This window comes from Myiozetetes cayanensis, unplaced genomic scaffold, assembly GCF_022539395.1.
Source record: "Myiozetetes cayanensis isolate MyiCay16 unplaced genomic scaffold, myiCay2020 scf20-37, whole genome shotgun sequence".
Classification (NCBI taxonomy): domain Eukaryota; kingdom Metazoa; phylum Chordata; class Aves; order Passeriformes; family Tyrannidae; genus Myiozetetes; species Myiozetetes cayanensis.
The window spans coordinates 4,800,382-4,817,483 of NW_026087412.1; the positions used below are offsets into that span (position 1 = coordinate 4,800,382).

A 17,102-nucleotide genomic window follows, 5' to 3' on the forward strand; every position below is an offset into this window, starting at 1 on the left:
GATCCCAAGTTCAGTCTGATGCAGGCTGGTTGTTGGGCTTCCTGTTTGTGGTTTTCTCAGGAGTGTCTGGATTACTGGATAAAGCACATGGAGTTTTTTTGCCTTCCATATCTAATGCTTTCTAGGATCTGTTGACCTGATATCAAACATCTATAGATCTCAGAGTCTGAGAGTGATTTTTCTCCTTTGTCTGTGCCCTCTAATTTGTCTGTTTTGGAGTTTTTTATTTAGCTTCTAATGGAATGGTCTAACTCCAATTTCATGGAAATTGCTCCAGGAAATACAAAAGAACAAGTATAAATTTTACCAGCCTCAGCACAGTCTTGACTGTGCAATGCAATTTACTCAGCCTAGCACCTAGAAAAACACAGCAGTGTTGGTGACTTCACCGTGGCCTTGCCATGAACCAGCCATATGTTTATTGAAATGGTTTCATCTGCAGCACTGCCCTTTTTGTAGCTTTTGTAGCTTCCTGAGCTGAATCCCACAAAGTGGCAATTTTTGCAGAGATTGGTACAATGACAAACTAACTCTGTGCTGATTTATACTTGATACTTCCTTATATTCATTACAAGATCTTATTTGCATGCTTGACATTTTAAAATACTGTGTTTGGAATGTGTTATTTATTTTGAGACCTTTATTAAGCAACCTCAATCTAAGGGTTTAATTGTTACTGATAGCTAAGAGTATAATTACCTCAGTAAAATATCATGGCTATATTAAGCAAATGGCAATTGTCTTCCAGAATAAAATGAGTACAAGCTATTTTCCTTTGAAACAGGTTGTTCCACAGGGCCTGCTAATATCATTTACTAACACAATTGCAGAATCTCTCAATAAAGAATGAATAAGGAGAGCTGAAATCGATGTGTTTGGAGAAGAGGCTGGCTGTAGTAGTTTCAAAGCAGTGCACAAAGACCATCTGGGAGGAGGAAGTATCTTTAAACTAAACCAGAAAATGTTACTGGTTCTCTAGTGAGGTCTGGAGATTTCTGGAAGGCAGGAGAATGTGTGTTTGCTGGTGGTGGCTCCCAGAGCAGTTGCATGCTTTTCTTTTGCTTTGTTCTCTCTTTTGATGTTGTTTCTTACTTGGCTTGATTTGGTCACAGGTTTACTACTCACTTGTTTTTACTCAGTGCAGAGTTGTTGAGTTCTCACTTATTTACCCTGCTCCAAAATGACTTTTCAGAGCCCAAGAGTTCCCTTAGTTTGTGACTTGTCAGTCTGTATCTGTCGGGGGAATCTGGCTCTGAGATGCCAGAGCTTGTTCAGGGGCTGTGGGCACTGCAGATGTTTGTGAGCGAGTCTGCCCTTGCCTATTGCTTTCCACTGGATCCTCTCTAGTGAGAGCTTTTGCTCTTGGTCTGTTGCCCTAATTCTTCACAGCTAGTGGATAAATTTGCCTTTTCACTGACTTTGGATATTCTGCTTTGTGTACCTGTGTGGGTACCTGTAGGAATTTGTCCCACGGAGGATGAAGGTGACGTGCTTTGTTAGAGAAGAGCTTCATCACTTCAGGGCTTTCAGTGTGGAATTGCTGAGTGTTAGTTCAAATGACCAGCCTGGAGGCAGAAGATGAATTGGCTCGTGGGCCTTGCTTCCTCTTCCCTTTCAGAAGCAAAAAAGAGCTCATAAAAATTACCTTAGCAATTTTCTGGGAATTGGTTTTGTGTAATTCTTTCCCTTGCCTTATATGTATCTGGTAAACCTTGTAATGATAAAAATATGGAGTTTGTTATTATCTCTATATCTGATGGTTTTGAAGTTGAGGCACAAGGACAGCCTCTGTATTCTATTGATGTTATGGCTGATATAATTTCTATTTAAGCAGCGTGTTTAGAGGTTTTTTAAAATTTTATAACAATTCAGAATATGAAGCAAAGTTAAAAGTTATGTGTTATTTTATGAGGTATTTGTGAAGAACAATAGAAATGTAATCTTTTTTTCCCCCAGAATACTGACTGGATTCTGCTTTGTTCTGCCACCACTAGATATTAATGCTCAATGCTAAGAGGTTATATTATGAGAATTAGAAATATACCCATAAAAGAATTTATATGACCTTCAGTTCTCATATTTCTCCGAGAGAAAGGGCTGTAGGACTTCTAAAGGTAAAATATTCAATAAAAAGAAATTAGGTTAATCCAATGTTATGGCTGAGAATTTAAACTCACCCAGGTCAGGTAATTCAAAGTTATAGTTCCCTTGATGCGTGCGCTGTAACATTTATTCCTTAGCTCCTCAGCTCTGAATTATGAAGGATGGTTGAGCGGGTCTGGCAGAGAAGCAGGCAGGAAGATGGATGGGTGGAATGAGGGAGTTATTGCTGGGGGAAGTCGGGCAGAACAAACCTCACTGCTGAGCCTCGCAAACAAGGGAAGGGCGACAGCAAGAGGGGGCTCCGTGAGGTGGCTGGGCATGGACCTGGGCAGCATCCAAGGACAGGGAAGGGGTATAGGATTTCTGAGCAGCAGGCTCTGAAATGCCAGCAAGGATAAGCTGCAGAAAAGGGTGGTGGTGTGTTGGATTTTTATTTTTTTTTTTTTTTTTTATTTCTTTGTTCCTCAAATACTTATGGTTTGAAGGCATTAATATCAGTGCCCCTTAGAGTGGTGGTATTGCCACAGGAACTGCAGCTTTGAATTTCTGACTTCTCTCTGTTTTAATTCTCAGCCATAAAACTGGATTAACTGGGTTTGCTTCAAGTTGAATTGCAGTGGATTTTTTTAAAGGATAGGAGAGAGAGATAATTAAGTAATTGCACAGTAGCTTATTTCAACATGTGATATGAGCCTCTGGTAAGAACAGCTGCACTACTCAGACTCCAGTCAGAGCATCCTTTCAAATGAAGCCCCAAAATCTTTAGAAAAGGACTGTCTGGAGAATTAAGGAGTTTTGGATTACTTCTGGCACAGGATCATGCAGCACTGACTGTTTTGTTCAATGTGTGTTCACAAAATCTCAGGTCAAGCATTGCTTAAATTGATGAATATATTAGAAGTCAAATGAGGTTTTACAAAGCATCACTGAAATGGTCTCTGACCCATGATTTGTTGCATTGAGGAGAAATGTACTGTTCCCTCTTTTATGAACACATTTGCTTAGGTAGTATTGCTTAGGTGGAGTCAACAACATTATTTAATAGAAACGACAGAAAATGTGAAGAATTGGTCTAGTTTCAGTTAATGAGTTCTGATTGCTGTAATGGGATTATTATACTACACATTTCTCAATATACAGAACAACTGCTGGGTTTTTTTAGTGTTTTATGGGGCATCTAGACCAGGACCAGTGAAGAATATTAACCATAGACGTGCCTGTTTGGGTGGAACCAGTTTGGGACAGTGAGGGAACTAAGGCTTAATTTTCTATCTGTCTGAATCCAGAGGTTCAGGATTTCCTTAGAAAGTCCACTGCCTTTTGGAAGTCAAGACTTTGGAAAGGGATCAGCAGGTAAAGTGTGAGTGTGAGCCAGGAAAAGAAGATAAGCTTTTTACATCAAGATGATGTTGAACTTTCCTCCTGTTGGGAGGAGGAGATCTCTTTGCACGAGAGTTTTGTTTCATAGAGGTTGTGTGTAGGAAGGTCCTACAACCCTGCAGGACATCCGAGCCGCTTTTTAAGCGCAGGGAAGCACAACCAGAGCAGTGTTCCAATATGTCTGTCTGCATCTGCATCTTCTTTAGTTTCCTCAGGCAGTGAAGTCCAGGGATTCCAGTGGATGTGTTCCTTTGCTTGCCACTGTGTTGGGTCTGTAGACAGTGCAGTGGGCTTATTCCAATGCTGTATCATCCCACGTGCTTGCTCCTGTGGCAACACTGGGGAAAGTGGAGACTCCACCCTGCTTGGCCTTCTAGTCCATGTTGGTTTGGGTGCCAGGAGACTGTGTGTAAGGAATGGAGACAGAGTGGTTAAAGTGAAAGTAGTTGAAGAGAGGGTCATTTTTAAACTGATCACTTTCCTCCAAGTACTTGAAAAGGTTTGTGCTGATCCCATGCCTGGGGGGGTGGGTTTGGCATCAATGGCAAATATTTTTCCTAGAAAAATTTGCATTCTTCTAGTTCTCTGTGCCAGCCTGTGCTGTAACTGCAGGATCTGTTGTTTTGCTGCAGCTGAATACTCTTCCCTCACCCCTTTGCCCCCCTGAGATGAGCATCACAACCCCTGTTGGGTTATCTCCACCCCGCCGATGGCACTCTGGAGCTCACATCTGCTTGTCCTGAGCGCCTGCACGGAGCTGTGAAATCTAAATATAGAAAGAAATGGGTGACAGGACTTGGGGCTCACTGTCCTTGTGTACATTTGAAGGAGAGATTCAGACTACAACAAGCAGCAGGTCCTAGGGAAAGCTTTGACCTACTTGACTGCATAGCACGTAGGTTTGGAGTGAGGTGCATGGGCTGTGCCTGAAGTCCTGTGGGCTCAACCTCCGTGGGACAGAGCCAAGAACTCATTCCCCTTTGAGGGAGAGGAGCTGCTCTTACTCCCTTTCCCTCTCTGATCATGTGATTAAATAAAAGTAAGCATGGATGTAAAGTAACATCTCTTTCAGTCCATGCACACAGCACAGAATCATGTGCTTCTACAGGGCATGTGCAAAATGATTTTCCAAAATGGATGTGTGGTTCTCAAAATGATCTAGTGCCTGAATTAGCAATTTAAGCAATGTGGCTCTTCTCAGTTGCTGTTTTTTCAGACATGTACAGAAGCTGCAGGAGTTTTATGTTTTATGCTTGTAACAGTAGTTCTGCTCTGTAAATAGCATTTTCAGTTTTGCAGATAAGGAAACGCTTTCTGGCTTTAATAAATTAATTTTCTGTCAATAACATACTACCTTCGGAGACCAAGTTTCTAGGTTGACATTTCTATTACATTAATTACAAAAGAGGAGATGCTGTGCTTGTTTTGTCATTGGGAAATGCCATTTACCAAGTTATTGGAAAGCTGACCTTGTCAGAAGTGTTATTGCATTATCCCTTGGTGAGGGCCACCAAAACTGAGCGACAAGAAAAAAAATGCAGAAAGAGAAAAGCAATTTCAGGAGATATAATGAAATCAAAACAAAATGCCTCTTTTATCCCTCTCCAACGTGAAGATCTTTATTAAGATAGCATATTGTAAGAGTTTGATGCTGAGGGGGAAAAAAAGCTTGTGAACCACTCTGGATTGTTTTTTAAAAATGAAAATCACCATACAGGAGAATTTTTGACCTTTTGCATGAAGTGAACATGAACAAGTGGCTGTACTTACGCCAGTGACATCTCTCCCACTCCCTATTTTAACCACAGGATCCCTGACCATCATCCTTCTCCCCTCTTACTCATTCTACACATGAGGCTGTGGGGGCTCAGTCCCAGCCCCCATGCAAGGGTTGGGGGTAACCTGTTGCCACCTCAGCGCTTGGAGAGTCTCCCTGGAAGCAGTTTATTTCCCACCTCCAGTTCACTGTGCACTCCCTTAAGTAAATCTCAGCTCTTCTGTTTGCTTCTAGCGAAATGCCAGGCAAATCATCTGTTTGTTTTCTCCTTTCCCTCCCAGTTTAAAGCCAAAAAGCTATTAGTTTTCTCAGAGCCATTCCTTGTTCTCCCTAAGCACTGAGGGTCAGCAGCCGCACGTTCCTCCTGCTCTGCCTCAGTGTCCCATCCAGGCACAGCTTTGCTGGGCAGCCCTGGTGATTTGCCTTCTGCAAGGACCTGCCTGCTTTCATGTGCCTCTAAACAATCCTCTCCACTCCTGAGCAGGCAAGACCCACTCAACTTAGTGGCCATTTCTTCTCTGAACATGTGTTCTACAGCAGCAGTGACTGATTCTGCTCATCCCTGTGGTGGAACCCTCACAGAGGTGCAGGTCACGGGAAGGTCTGTGAGTGGTTCATAATGGAGCATGTTCATCACACTTTAAAAGCTTTAAATGGAATCTTTTCTGCCAAAGAAGTTATTAAAAAAAATCCAGAAAGCTCTTTAACCTACCCCCTCCTTTTATGTGAGCCAACATCTCTCTTATGTAATACCTGTGCACATGAATTTGTCATGTGTGGTGTTAACCTGAGGCTGTGTTTGTAGCCCTTGCCTTCCAATATTGGCTTTTCACTTGCATAAAAGAGAAGAGAAAAACCCCTGCTGAATCCCTTGAAAATACCCTAAATAGGATCCTGAACAGCTGTAAATAATAGCCAGGTTTACAGCTTAACTCTCTAGAGGTATACACAAGCTGAAGGATGTGAAACATCAGTTCTGAATGTGATGTTTTCCTTCAGATAACACAAGTAAACCAGAAATCCAGAAGTAATTAAATGTGCACACCTTCCCTGCCTCTCTTTCCTCTCTGCCTGGATGTGGATTAGGGACTTCTGAGGTTCTGAAGCTCCTTCTGCTGCAGCTGTTGGTGCATCTTCTGCATCAAGTCTTGTGCTCTGTTGGGGTTCAGTCCCTAACATCAGGAATTATTTGATCCCTCCAAGGGACCAGCTCCAGTTGATGCCTCTGAGTCTGTATCTCACCAAAAATACTGTGACTTTCTCAGGAGGTCTTATTACATTTCACCAACCTAGGGTGAGTTTGGGGTTTTCTTTGTCAGTGTTTATGTTCTCACTACTTCTGCCTCTGCAGAGGGACTAGTTTTCCTTCAACAAGAGGGAGCAGGGATGTGGAATTGTTGCCCCATGTCAGCCAGCAGTTACACAGGTTTAATTTCAATGTCAAACTGCTTCAGTGAAGGAACTGGATCTCTTAACTGCAGCCAAAACATCCACGCAGGCATTTCCAGTTGAATTATCAGTAAGAGCAGATAAAGAACTTCCTGCTGACCATGGTTGGTGGGCAGGAGGGTCATACTTGGCTTTATGGAGAACTTCCTGTAACTTTTAATATGCTAGAAGGAAGACTAATAAAATTAAATGTAAATTAGAAAGTTCACATTCTTCGGGCAAATACAACTTAAGAAAAATGGTGTCTTCTCATTTTGCCGCATTTTTAAGATGTAACAAGCACAATTGCTGCTCTCCCCAGGGACAGCTTTGGGACTTACAAGGTTTATTCAACCAGACCAGTGAGTTCTTTTTCCTGGCAATTCTTTCCCCCAGGAAGTAGCGATAAGGAACTCTGAGGGGAGGAGCCTTGATACATTGCTTGTCCTTTCTCTTTTTTGTCTGGGGACTCGGTCTGGAGGTAAATGTGTTATAAATATCTGACTATTAATGCTTGGTAGAGTTATGAGAGCTGTTAACAACTAATGAAGGTTAAATGCTGTCTATTTTGGGAACCTGAATGACACTGTCACTCATTTTTATTAGTACTCGATGTTTAGAGCTGCATTATTCCTTCTGTCATTGCTGTGGGATGGAGAAGCACCGTTATCTCAGTTATAAAAGAGGATGGGGAACAGAGATGCTTGAGTAAAAGGGCTGAAGACCTGAGCCCAGGTCAAACAGGATCACTGTGGAAGAGCTGTTAAATCTTTATTGTATCTTCTTCAGAGAATATTTGTGTTTTTATGAAGTCCCACAGTGCAGACTGCAGTTTTCTGTGCCTTACCTCTGTGACAATGACCTTCCTTCAGGTAGCGAGTCCTCTGCTGTAGCACGTGTGTGTGTATTCCCTGACACCGCCTGCTCCACTCTGTTAGCATCAGCATTTCACTGATTTTCTACATCTGCAGAGTCTTGTCATACCCTGGAAGCATCTGGTATCATTTTGGTGAACCTGTATTAGTACAAGGATCTGATTTTTTTCCCAGAGCTGTGTTGCTGAAGTGTTTTTGTTTTTTGTGTTTTGTTTTTTTTTTTGTGGAAGTTACGACCTGGTTTATAGGCACAGACTGGAGTCCTTTCCCTCCTCTCTGCATGCTGTGTCTGGCCAGCATGTCCATAGGGATGTCATAGCTCTGAAGGGTGTCCAAGTCAAATCCCAAGGAGGTTGTGGGGTAAAACTGCTTTTGTACACACTGCTTGAAATCTGGTGGTTTTTTCCCTTCCCCTTTACATTAACTTGTGTTTGTGTGAGATTTTGCTCAGTCTGTTTATCAACCTTTGCTCTTTCCTCACTATTAATATTTTCAGGTTCTTCAGAATGCCTCACCCTTGTCTCTAGACTCTGCTGACATTAATATTTTATATAGTCATTTGACATCTTGCTGTTTGCCCCTGTTCCACTACACCAATAACGATACTGAAGGAAACTTCTGGCTCTGATTCCCAGCACAGCCTCCTGCTTTCCATGGCAAGGAGGGATGGTGTGTGCTCCTCCATCAGCCAGCTCTTACCAACAGGTATTTGGCTCTCACATAATGATGAAAACCCAGGGATGCTCAGTCATTTATACAGACTTTCAAACCCTGAGCTCACTGATTCTCTCTCCTGTGAGTTCTCAAAGAATCCTTAACTGGTTCAGTTTAAATTACTTTCACAAAAGCTTAGGCTTATCTATCTCTATTTTATCTTGTTACACTCAACTAAAAAAGATGCTTTGAGTTCTGAACCTTCTCAACTAATTTTCTCAATGCTCAGGTGAAACTTCCTTGCCAGTGACTCTAATTTCCCAGAACAACCTTATCTCCTCTTTCAAAACAGATAGGAGGATGTCTGCTGTCTGGTATCTCCAATACAAAAGCCATTTTTAATGATAAATCATTTTATTCCTTTTGTCTGTTAACACCTTTGTTATTTTGGTCTTGGGTGAATATCTAGCTTTGAGATTATTATTATATCTTCTTAGTGCAGTTTAATTTCTTGAAGCATTTAACTGCCTTTATCAGTTCTCTGGTTAAAATATCTCAGTTCTCTGGTTAAAATACAGCAACTGTGATGATTCTTTCCCGAGCCTGTATCTTTGCTGGGTCAGAGTCAGAGTGTGCAGCTACAGTCAGTCGTGCTTCTGACTTCTGATAGACTCAAAGAATTGCCCTGTACACACAGCTTGGTTTGGGGTTTTATGTTTTCAATGTGTGGAAATTTTTTACCTTTAAAATACAAATTAATATTATTGCTGTGGCCTTTGCTTACTTGAAATTCTCCATTATGTTTTACATTTATATGACCTTTTCTCAGTTTATGCAAGCATCCTGACTTTCGGTGTTTTGATGTTTGTATTTATTTTCATCTTTATGAAACTGGTAATGTAAAAACAAAATAATCTATGGAGATCAGTAGGTTTATTTTCTTTCAAATTTTGGTAAGGATATGAGATACTCTTGCAAGTTCATGTATTACAAGTAGCAATTTCTGAAGCGCTCGTTTTCTTCTCCCTGTATGAGTATCTGAATATCCCATGGGATTTAACAGTGTGGCAATGAGTAAACAAATTACTGTATTCCCAGGCAAAGAAAAGTGTAACTGGATCACAGCTGCTGTCACTCCTGTCTGTCTTGAAGATGAATCAGCCTGCTGAAGTGTGCATCTGTGGGCAGTATATGGAGCTGGGTGGTCGTGTTCTCTGGGATCAGATGGAGATTTCAAATCTGTTAAACCTTACTTGGAGTATTTTTTTGTGACCCCCCCCCTCCCCTTGCCCCTTTAATAATTAAACTTTATTTGTTTAATTATGATTGATGGCTACATACTTATTTAAAATGAAGCCAGCAGCTGTCAGATAAGCTGAGAGGCCACAGTTCAGACATTATCCATGCCAGGTTAATGTGCCAGAGTGCAATCTTTTAACTAGTCGAGGATGTGATTATAGTGTTTTTATGAACTTATTCCAATTTCACCTTTTGTCTTCGTAGCTGTTAAGGGCACTTTCCATGGTGTTTCTCTACTGGAAAATTTAGATCAGATTAGAACGTGACTTCTCAGAGCTGCAGGAAATCGCGCATAGTTTAAAGAGGATTAGTGATCAGTATGTATAAGGACTAGTCTGTGCAAGGTAAATCTTAGAAGGAGCACCTTCATCTTAAGTAATTTATGTGTCAGTAGAGATTTCCTTCTTTCTTCAGCTGGAATCTCTCATGTTAAAGGTCATTTTGTTGAAATTCGTGCTTACATATTCATAAAAGTGTGCGTTGTCCTGAGCATTATCAGTCACCAGGATTTGAAGTTGCCATGCTGGATATTTTCTGTATGTTTTAGCACTGGAATCTGGTATGATTAATAAAGTGAAATATCTGCTCTCGATATTACAGCATTAATAAAATTAGGAGGTGGAATCATGGTGACATATGGTCTTCATACTTAGTGTGGTTCAACTGGCAGGAGAACATGAAGTTACAGGAATGTGAGAACTGGGCTTGGGGAGGCAGATCTGTAGATTGCTATAGGCTGATGCTGTATAACAAATTTCTTTTGCTTAATGGTATGTTTGTGATCTAGGCACCTTCTGGTTGTTCCTGTATCTGTGTTCTTTAAGTTCTCTGGGAATAGCAGGTTTGGCAAGTTACAGTTTTGTATTTATGCGTTATTTTGATTTATATTTTTTAAAATATGTGGAAATTGAGGCTGAAAATGATGGGGGGAACGTGAGTGTGGCAGGTAGATATTTATCCCTTTGACAGATTTTTGGTCTCTGACTTGGCCTTAACAGCCCTATACCTGCATTATAAAAACTGGAGGTTTGCGTTATAGAAGCATCACTTCTACATTATCCGAATTTTTCAAGCCTTACTTGCCTTTTATATCACCTCATCAGGTAGATTTTGAGGGTGTGTATGCATTACTGCCTGCTTATCTTGTGTTGGTTTGGAGACCTTAGCAAGGGAACAGGCTGCTGATGTAATTCCCTCCCATATCCCCCCTGCTCTCCGGGATCTTTGTGCAGGTGGCTCTGGGCTGTAGCCAGGGTTACCTCTGATTTACCTGTTGGACACTCAGGAGTTCTGCTTCAGATAAATCCAGGGCACTGAGAGCTGGTGCCCTGCTTGTCTGGCTGGTGCATCCTCTTAAATCTGCTCCCAGTCACCCTGCAGGGAGCTCAGTGTTTGTTCAGCTCTCTGGGGAATCCTGCACGTCAGCTCTCGGAGACATAAGTGGCCTCAAAGTGGTCACTCCGTGGCACAGCTGGAACCAGTGACCTTTCTGGGAGAATTGTTCCTGCTCCCATCAACCAGCAGGATACCACTTGCAGAGCTAAATCTAAACCTGCTAGGTAAGAGTTATTTGAAAATCTTGTGTTGCCAAAGGCTGCGGTGCTGCATCTCCTTCCATTTACAGTTGATTTCTTTTTCCCCATGAAAATTTGTTTGAAACTTGCTGTAATAGAGGATGGAGTAACACTTGTCACGTTTGGAAGATGTAAATCATTGAGGAATGGTTTCAGCTCACTCCTCTACAGCCTTGCCAGCCGTTTTGCCATTCAAGATTGGAAGGACCGGGTGCCGCTGTAGCGCCGTTTCACCAGGTTTTCTAACAAGGAAATTGCTTTGCTCTTCAACCTCGAGGATTTTGTGTTTACTACAGGCTGAGAAAACGTGGGCCAGAGGGCACAGACATACATTCCATGTGGTATCAGGAACTGGAGGATGTGTTTGTGGCTGTGAGTGTGTGTGAGCCCTGGCAGCTCACCCCGGGCGGGGGACTGGCTGTCAGACGGGTGTGAAGTGCTGTGTCTTGCTTATGGCATCTCTTTGTTTCCCATCCAGAGTCAGACTAATGACAGCTCTGATAATGCCAGATGGCAGTCACCAGTCATCATTTAATAGCAGAAAAATGCCTAAATATTGTCTCCAAAATTGGTTTGTTCATTCTTTCTCCTCGTTCCAGCCTGGCAGTGATCTGCAGGCAGCACTTAGGGACCTCCTAAGAAGATCTCGTGTAGAAAACTGTCAGAACAGATTGCTGTATGGATTTTCAGAGGATTAAAGTTAATTAAAGAGCTCTTCCTCGCTTTCATTTCCTCATATCTGCCAGCTATTTACATGGTAATATAGGGTCTTCCAGGGAGAATAGGACAAGTGTCAGCATTGGGCATGTTATCACACATGGAGACAGTAGAAAATAATGAGATGAGCAATGTATATATGTGTGTGTGTAGCTTGACAACTGAAAGTCAGCAGCACAGCTTTTTGCATATCTTCAGTAGTGTGTGATCTTACTGAATATAATTCACTCCATTACATCTCACACTGCATAATTTAATACTTCATCTTTCACTATAGTATCTTTACATAAGGAGTTTTATAAACAGACAGATTTAAGTTTGTTTGTGTGGGTTTTTTTGTTTGGGTTTTTTTTTCTTTGCCTTGTCTTAAAGAGGAAACTTCTTTCCTGCAGAAGCTATGACTATTTTTACTAGGAGTATAAACCTGGGAGCAGAGATTTTGGTGAGGACTGGCATCTACTCTTGCCTGCTCTTGGAAAGATTAAGCAGAGGAGATGCTCAGCATGGAAGCAAACCAAGAGTGGATGTAATAGTTTTCTGCTCCAGTTGCGTGATTATTTGCCCATTCCATTTTCACATTGTTTCAGAGGATTATTTTCTCCTGTAATTTTTCAATATCTTTCATTTTAACACTTTATTAAAACTGCTACCTAACAGATGAAATAAAATTGATCTCAGGTTACACTTCAAGAGGGAGTTTAATGCTTTAGGAAAATGAGAAGCCTTGCTGTCTGCATTTTTAAACAAAACCATCAAAACCATCTGTATTTTTGAGCATAGGTAAAGTTTTTCAGATGCAGAAGGCAGTCCACATAGTTTGAGGGTGCTGAAGGTAATTAAGCTTCTAAGGACCAAAGGCAGTCAAAGACAGATTTGTTTCCTGAGCTTTTTGTTCCCTGATGTGCAGGTGAAATACAAAGTGAGCAGCTTAGCATAACCAGCTCTTACCAGGGGCTGTTCTTGAAGCCAGAGTCTCTGTGTTCTATGTGACCTTTGTGAAACAGCTCTTTGGCATTAATCTTTCTCTTAATTTTAGACTTCTGTGGTTTTCCTAGTGGAAAACGTGGTCTTATTCTAAGATATCAGATGGCTGTTCTTTGGCCTTGAAAATCAACATGACATTTTGTGAAAGGGTTAAAAGATGAGGGAAAGGGAAATACCTTTTGGGAACTTAGTTGGGATCAGCTTGTGGGGTAGAAGGTCACCCACACTGAAAAGTCATGACTGATGCCCTGCTTGCTCATGCTTTTGTAGAACAGATTCCTTAACAGGTGCTCTGAGAGGGATGTCAGGCCAGAGATGCCCTGGGATTTTGTTGTTTGAGGTTTTCTCTTGTACTTGATATTCCAAATGCTCTCTTTAGCCAGCCTGGTGGGGGCTGACCAAGATGAAATGCTGTTGTGCAATGAGCCTGGGGCTGAATTTGTCCCTGCTGTGGTTCTCTGAATGTCATCTGAGCTACACCAGGGAAAAGCTGTCCCTGGTGTCTGGATAGATGTTGCTAGAGGTTTGTTACCCAGGCCTGTGCAGATCTGAATAATTTAGAGTCATGTGTTGTTCTTGGTTCCCCAAACCAGTATTGTTTGAGCATCTCTGCTGACTAAATCCTGTAGCTAAGTGTGGTTGGGGGAATGTGACAGGACTGCCAGCAGAAAAGCCAGTGAGCACTCAGAATTTACTGAAGATGGGGACACACGTGGGGCAGATGCCTTCCTTGTATAGTCCCTACCTGGGCTACCTGCCCCTGGCAGGGCCAACACAACATTGCTTGCAGGAGCTCTGACAAATGGAAGTGAAAACTGATGCTTAAAAAAATATAGTATTTTAATTTGTAAGGCTCTTAACACAAGTGGCAAGACCCCTGATTTTTATGGGTTTAATATTGGTTTGGGGCAAATATTGGCCTTTGGCCAAGGCTTTGGAAATATTTTCAGTAACAGCTCTTAGAAATCTTAAAGAAGCTCTTTCTAATAAAGGAGTGAGCTCTCAGCCTTTAGAGACTTGTCTCTAATAGGTATCTTGTGTTAAATACCAATATTTTTTTCCTTTCTGTGTATTTCTCATTCTTTACCTGCTGCAGCCTGTGGCCTGTTAGAGGGGGTGGATGCTATGGAGGAACTGGGATCTGCTACTGACTTAAGTAGGTGGGAAATGTTCACACCTGACAATGTAACACGAACAGCAAACTTTTTTTGGGGTGTTTCTAAGTCCTTATCCTTCTGAGGTCTAAGCTCATACAAAGGCTCAGACCTTCAGTCATATCCAGTGAAGCTTTTTTTTTTTTTTTTTTAAGTGAATTTTAATTTTTCATCAGTCTACCAATATTTTTCTATAGCACATCGGAGAGATTTTACTCAAATTAAAAAGCAAAAACGCACAAAAAGTGTGTGAGAAAAATTAGAAGCCCTATCAAAAGCACTTCAGCCAAAAAGGGGATTTATTTAATAGGTCCCATGTGATTGTGAATACAGGTATTTTCAGTGGTGATGAATAGCTAAGGTTTAATGTTTTTCACAGGCAATGCAATTTAGTAGAAAAGATTTGAGAAGAAAAAGTATTTTTTTTCAGGTATTACATACACATTTTGCTACTTTATGCCATAGCCCTTTTCTGGGACCTGTGAATTTGTGGATCTCTGAGATATTTAGCTCAGTGCAACAGTTCCTTTCTACTGGGAGGACAAAATAAATCTTTTTTGAGAACTAAAATTTTCCAGTGGCCTGGTGTGTCTGATTTGTGGGTCACAGGCCCTTCGTTCTGCATCCTCACCTTCAGACGTTGTGATTCTTGGTGATGTCTGTGGATATTGGGAGCAGAATATAATTTTACATATACAGATGAAAAGAAGAGTTTCAAATAACGAAAAAAGAGTTTTATGTCAGTAGGGTGGGGGTTTTTTAATCAAAATTTTATAGTATTTTGATTTCTGGAACTTAAATAGAGCACACCAGACATCACAGCAAGGATCCTGATACAAAAATTAGATTTTTGGTTTTAATTTTTGGGTGTCATCCCTCAAGATAGGAAGCAAAGAAGCAAACTAGAGCAGTGAACAACATGAATATTTTGGAAGCAGCATTTTTTGTCTATATGCTACCATTTGTTCATGACCTATGCACAGGAAAGGATTCATTTCCCAAAGTCAGAGGGTTAATTTCCGTATAATATGTACTAAGAAAGCTGTGAAATACAAGGTAAAGTAAATCCTGATGTTAGAGAGAGCTCTCCAGCCCTTTTTTTTTTTTTTTTTTCTGAATTCCCTCTTAGAAACTTCTGTGTACTGGTTGAATGCAGTTGCTGACAATAGTAGTATTGTGGGGGAGGAAGTGATGCACAGTACTTAGTCTTGTATGAAAATATATTACAAATAAAAATTAGCAAATTAAAGCACTGAAGAGCTCTGGTTCATTAACACAGTGTTTTCTGAGCACTGGCTTTCTGAGTGGTTCTGATGATGGAAAAGAGAGGTTATAAGTTCTGTCCTTGCATCTGTGAATGTTGCAGAGAAAGCTCAGATGCTCTCAGCATCTTTCCCATTAACGTGTTTTCCTGTCTTCAGCACAAATGAACCCCAGATATGTGATAGCTCTTAATACATTTTGAAACTCTCTCCCATAATTAACTTCTGATGGACTAAAACAGGGCCGGGGGGGTTATAGATTTGAAGAGACTTCTCGACAGGTTTTGAAAACGATACATAGAAGTCTTTGTGCCATTCACATGATTAAGCTTAATTGTTTTGAATTGATTGTAAGGTCTTGAGTACGGATATGTAACAAGGTTTATGTGGTCCCTCAGCAACAGCACCTTTTTAAAGCCCTCTTCAGTCACATCCCAGCCAAGCACAATTTTTGCCAGCATGGCCTGGGCTTGCTTAAAAGATGTTGGAACCTCCTCCTGGTTTCCATCAGAGCAGCTCCCATCCTATCACCAGAGAAAGCCTGCTGACAGTAAAGCCTCGTGCTCAGTCAACATTGATGAGTGTTAACATCAGATCAACCCTTCCACCCCTGTGAAGTTCAAACAAAATCTGCCTCCTCTTCCTGCCCTCTCCAAACCTTCCCACTTCATGGGATCGCAAGATCCTTTGAGTTGGAAGGGTCCTTAAAGCTCATCTCATGTCAACCCCCCTGCCATGGCCTGGGACACCTCCCACTAGACCAGGTTGCTCCATGCCCCATCCAACCTGGCCTTGAAACACTTCCGTGGCTGTCTCTGGGCGTGTCTGTCAGTGAAGCAGTGACGATGTTGTTCCCCTGCGGCACGTGAGAGGCCCAGGTTTGGTCTGTTAATTAATAATTCCAGTCCTGTGCAATGATTAGTCTGATGACAAGTCAGTCTGTGCAAAAAACCTCTTGGTAGCCTTTGAAGCAAGCATGCAGAAATATCCTATTTTCAGCTGTACATATTTTTTTTCCCAGAATTACTTCACCATGGCACTGCTCTAAATATGTCTTGTGAGATAAGCTTTAAATCCTACTTGGGCAAAGTTTATTAAAAATTAACATTTGCATGGGGAGCTATAAAAAAGAATAGGGCCTTCATTAGCTTAAAATCATCCAAAGTACAAAATAATATTGAATTGCTCTTCACTGGTCCAGACCGGGAAGGCTCTTACTCCCTGCCAGATCTTGAAGCCCAGAAATAGTCAGCATCAATAACATCCAATAAACCCACACTAGAAACTGCACCTCTATTCCCAGAGGCCCAAGAAAATGAGCTGCTACCAGAGGTTAAACAGCCTGAACTCATTGGAATGGGATATTAGGTGCCATTCCTCTCAGTGGGGAAAACTGGAGTGTTCATTAAACATACAGGCCCAGAATAACTGCTCTGGCAGTTCTTGGTGTCTGGGAGTGAAATGTCACTGCAGATGATGTAGTTTGATACAGTTTTGCTTTATGGAAGTTCACACTCGAACCAACATAACCCATAGGCCCGGTAATGCTGATTTATCCTGACAGAGGATGTATCCCAGTGACAGTCATTCTGATCTCCAGCCTTCACAGGAGTTTGAGGGAAATGGACTGACAGTAAAGATACTGAAATACAAGAGGGATGAGAATGGGACTGTACAATGTATGTAGAGCATCGGTTTTCATTTTCATTTCATTTTCTAGGACAGATGAGGAACACGTCCTTTCCCACATTCCTTTCCTGTTGGGACCGCATATTGCTTGCCTGTACCTTGCAGCATTTAATCTGTTGTGATTCCCTTAAATGTCTGCATCTCCGTAATACTCACCTTCCCTTGGGCTGCGAGTCACCAGCATGTGTGTCTTTGTGTTAATTTGT

At 41.5% G+C, this 17,102-nt stretch overlaps 1 protein-coding gene across 2 annotated transcripts in view; it reads left to right on the forward strand.

The window, feature by feature from the left end:
• MAD1L1 (mitotic arrest deficient 1 like 1) overlaps positions 1–17,102 on the forward strand; it is a 346,820-nt gene that overhangs the window by 107,018 nt on the left and 222,700 nt on the right. The gene's annotated exons all lie outside the window — the stretch shown is intronic.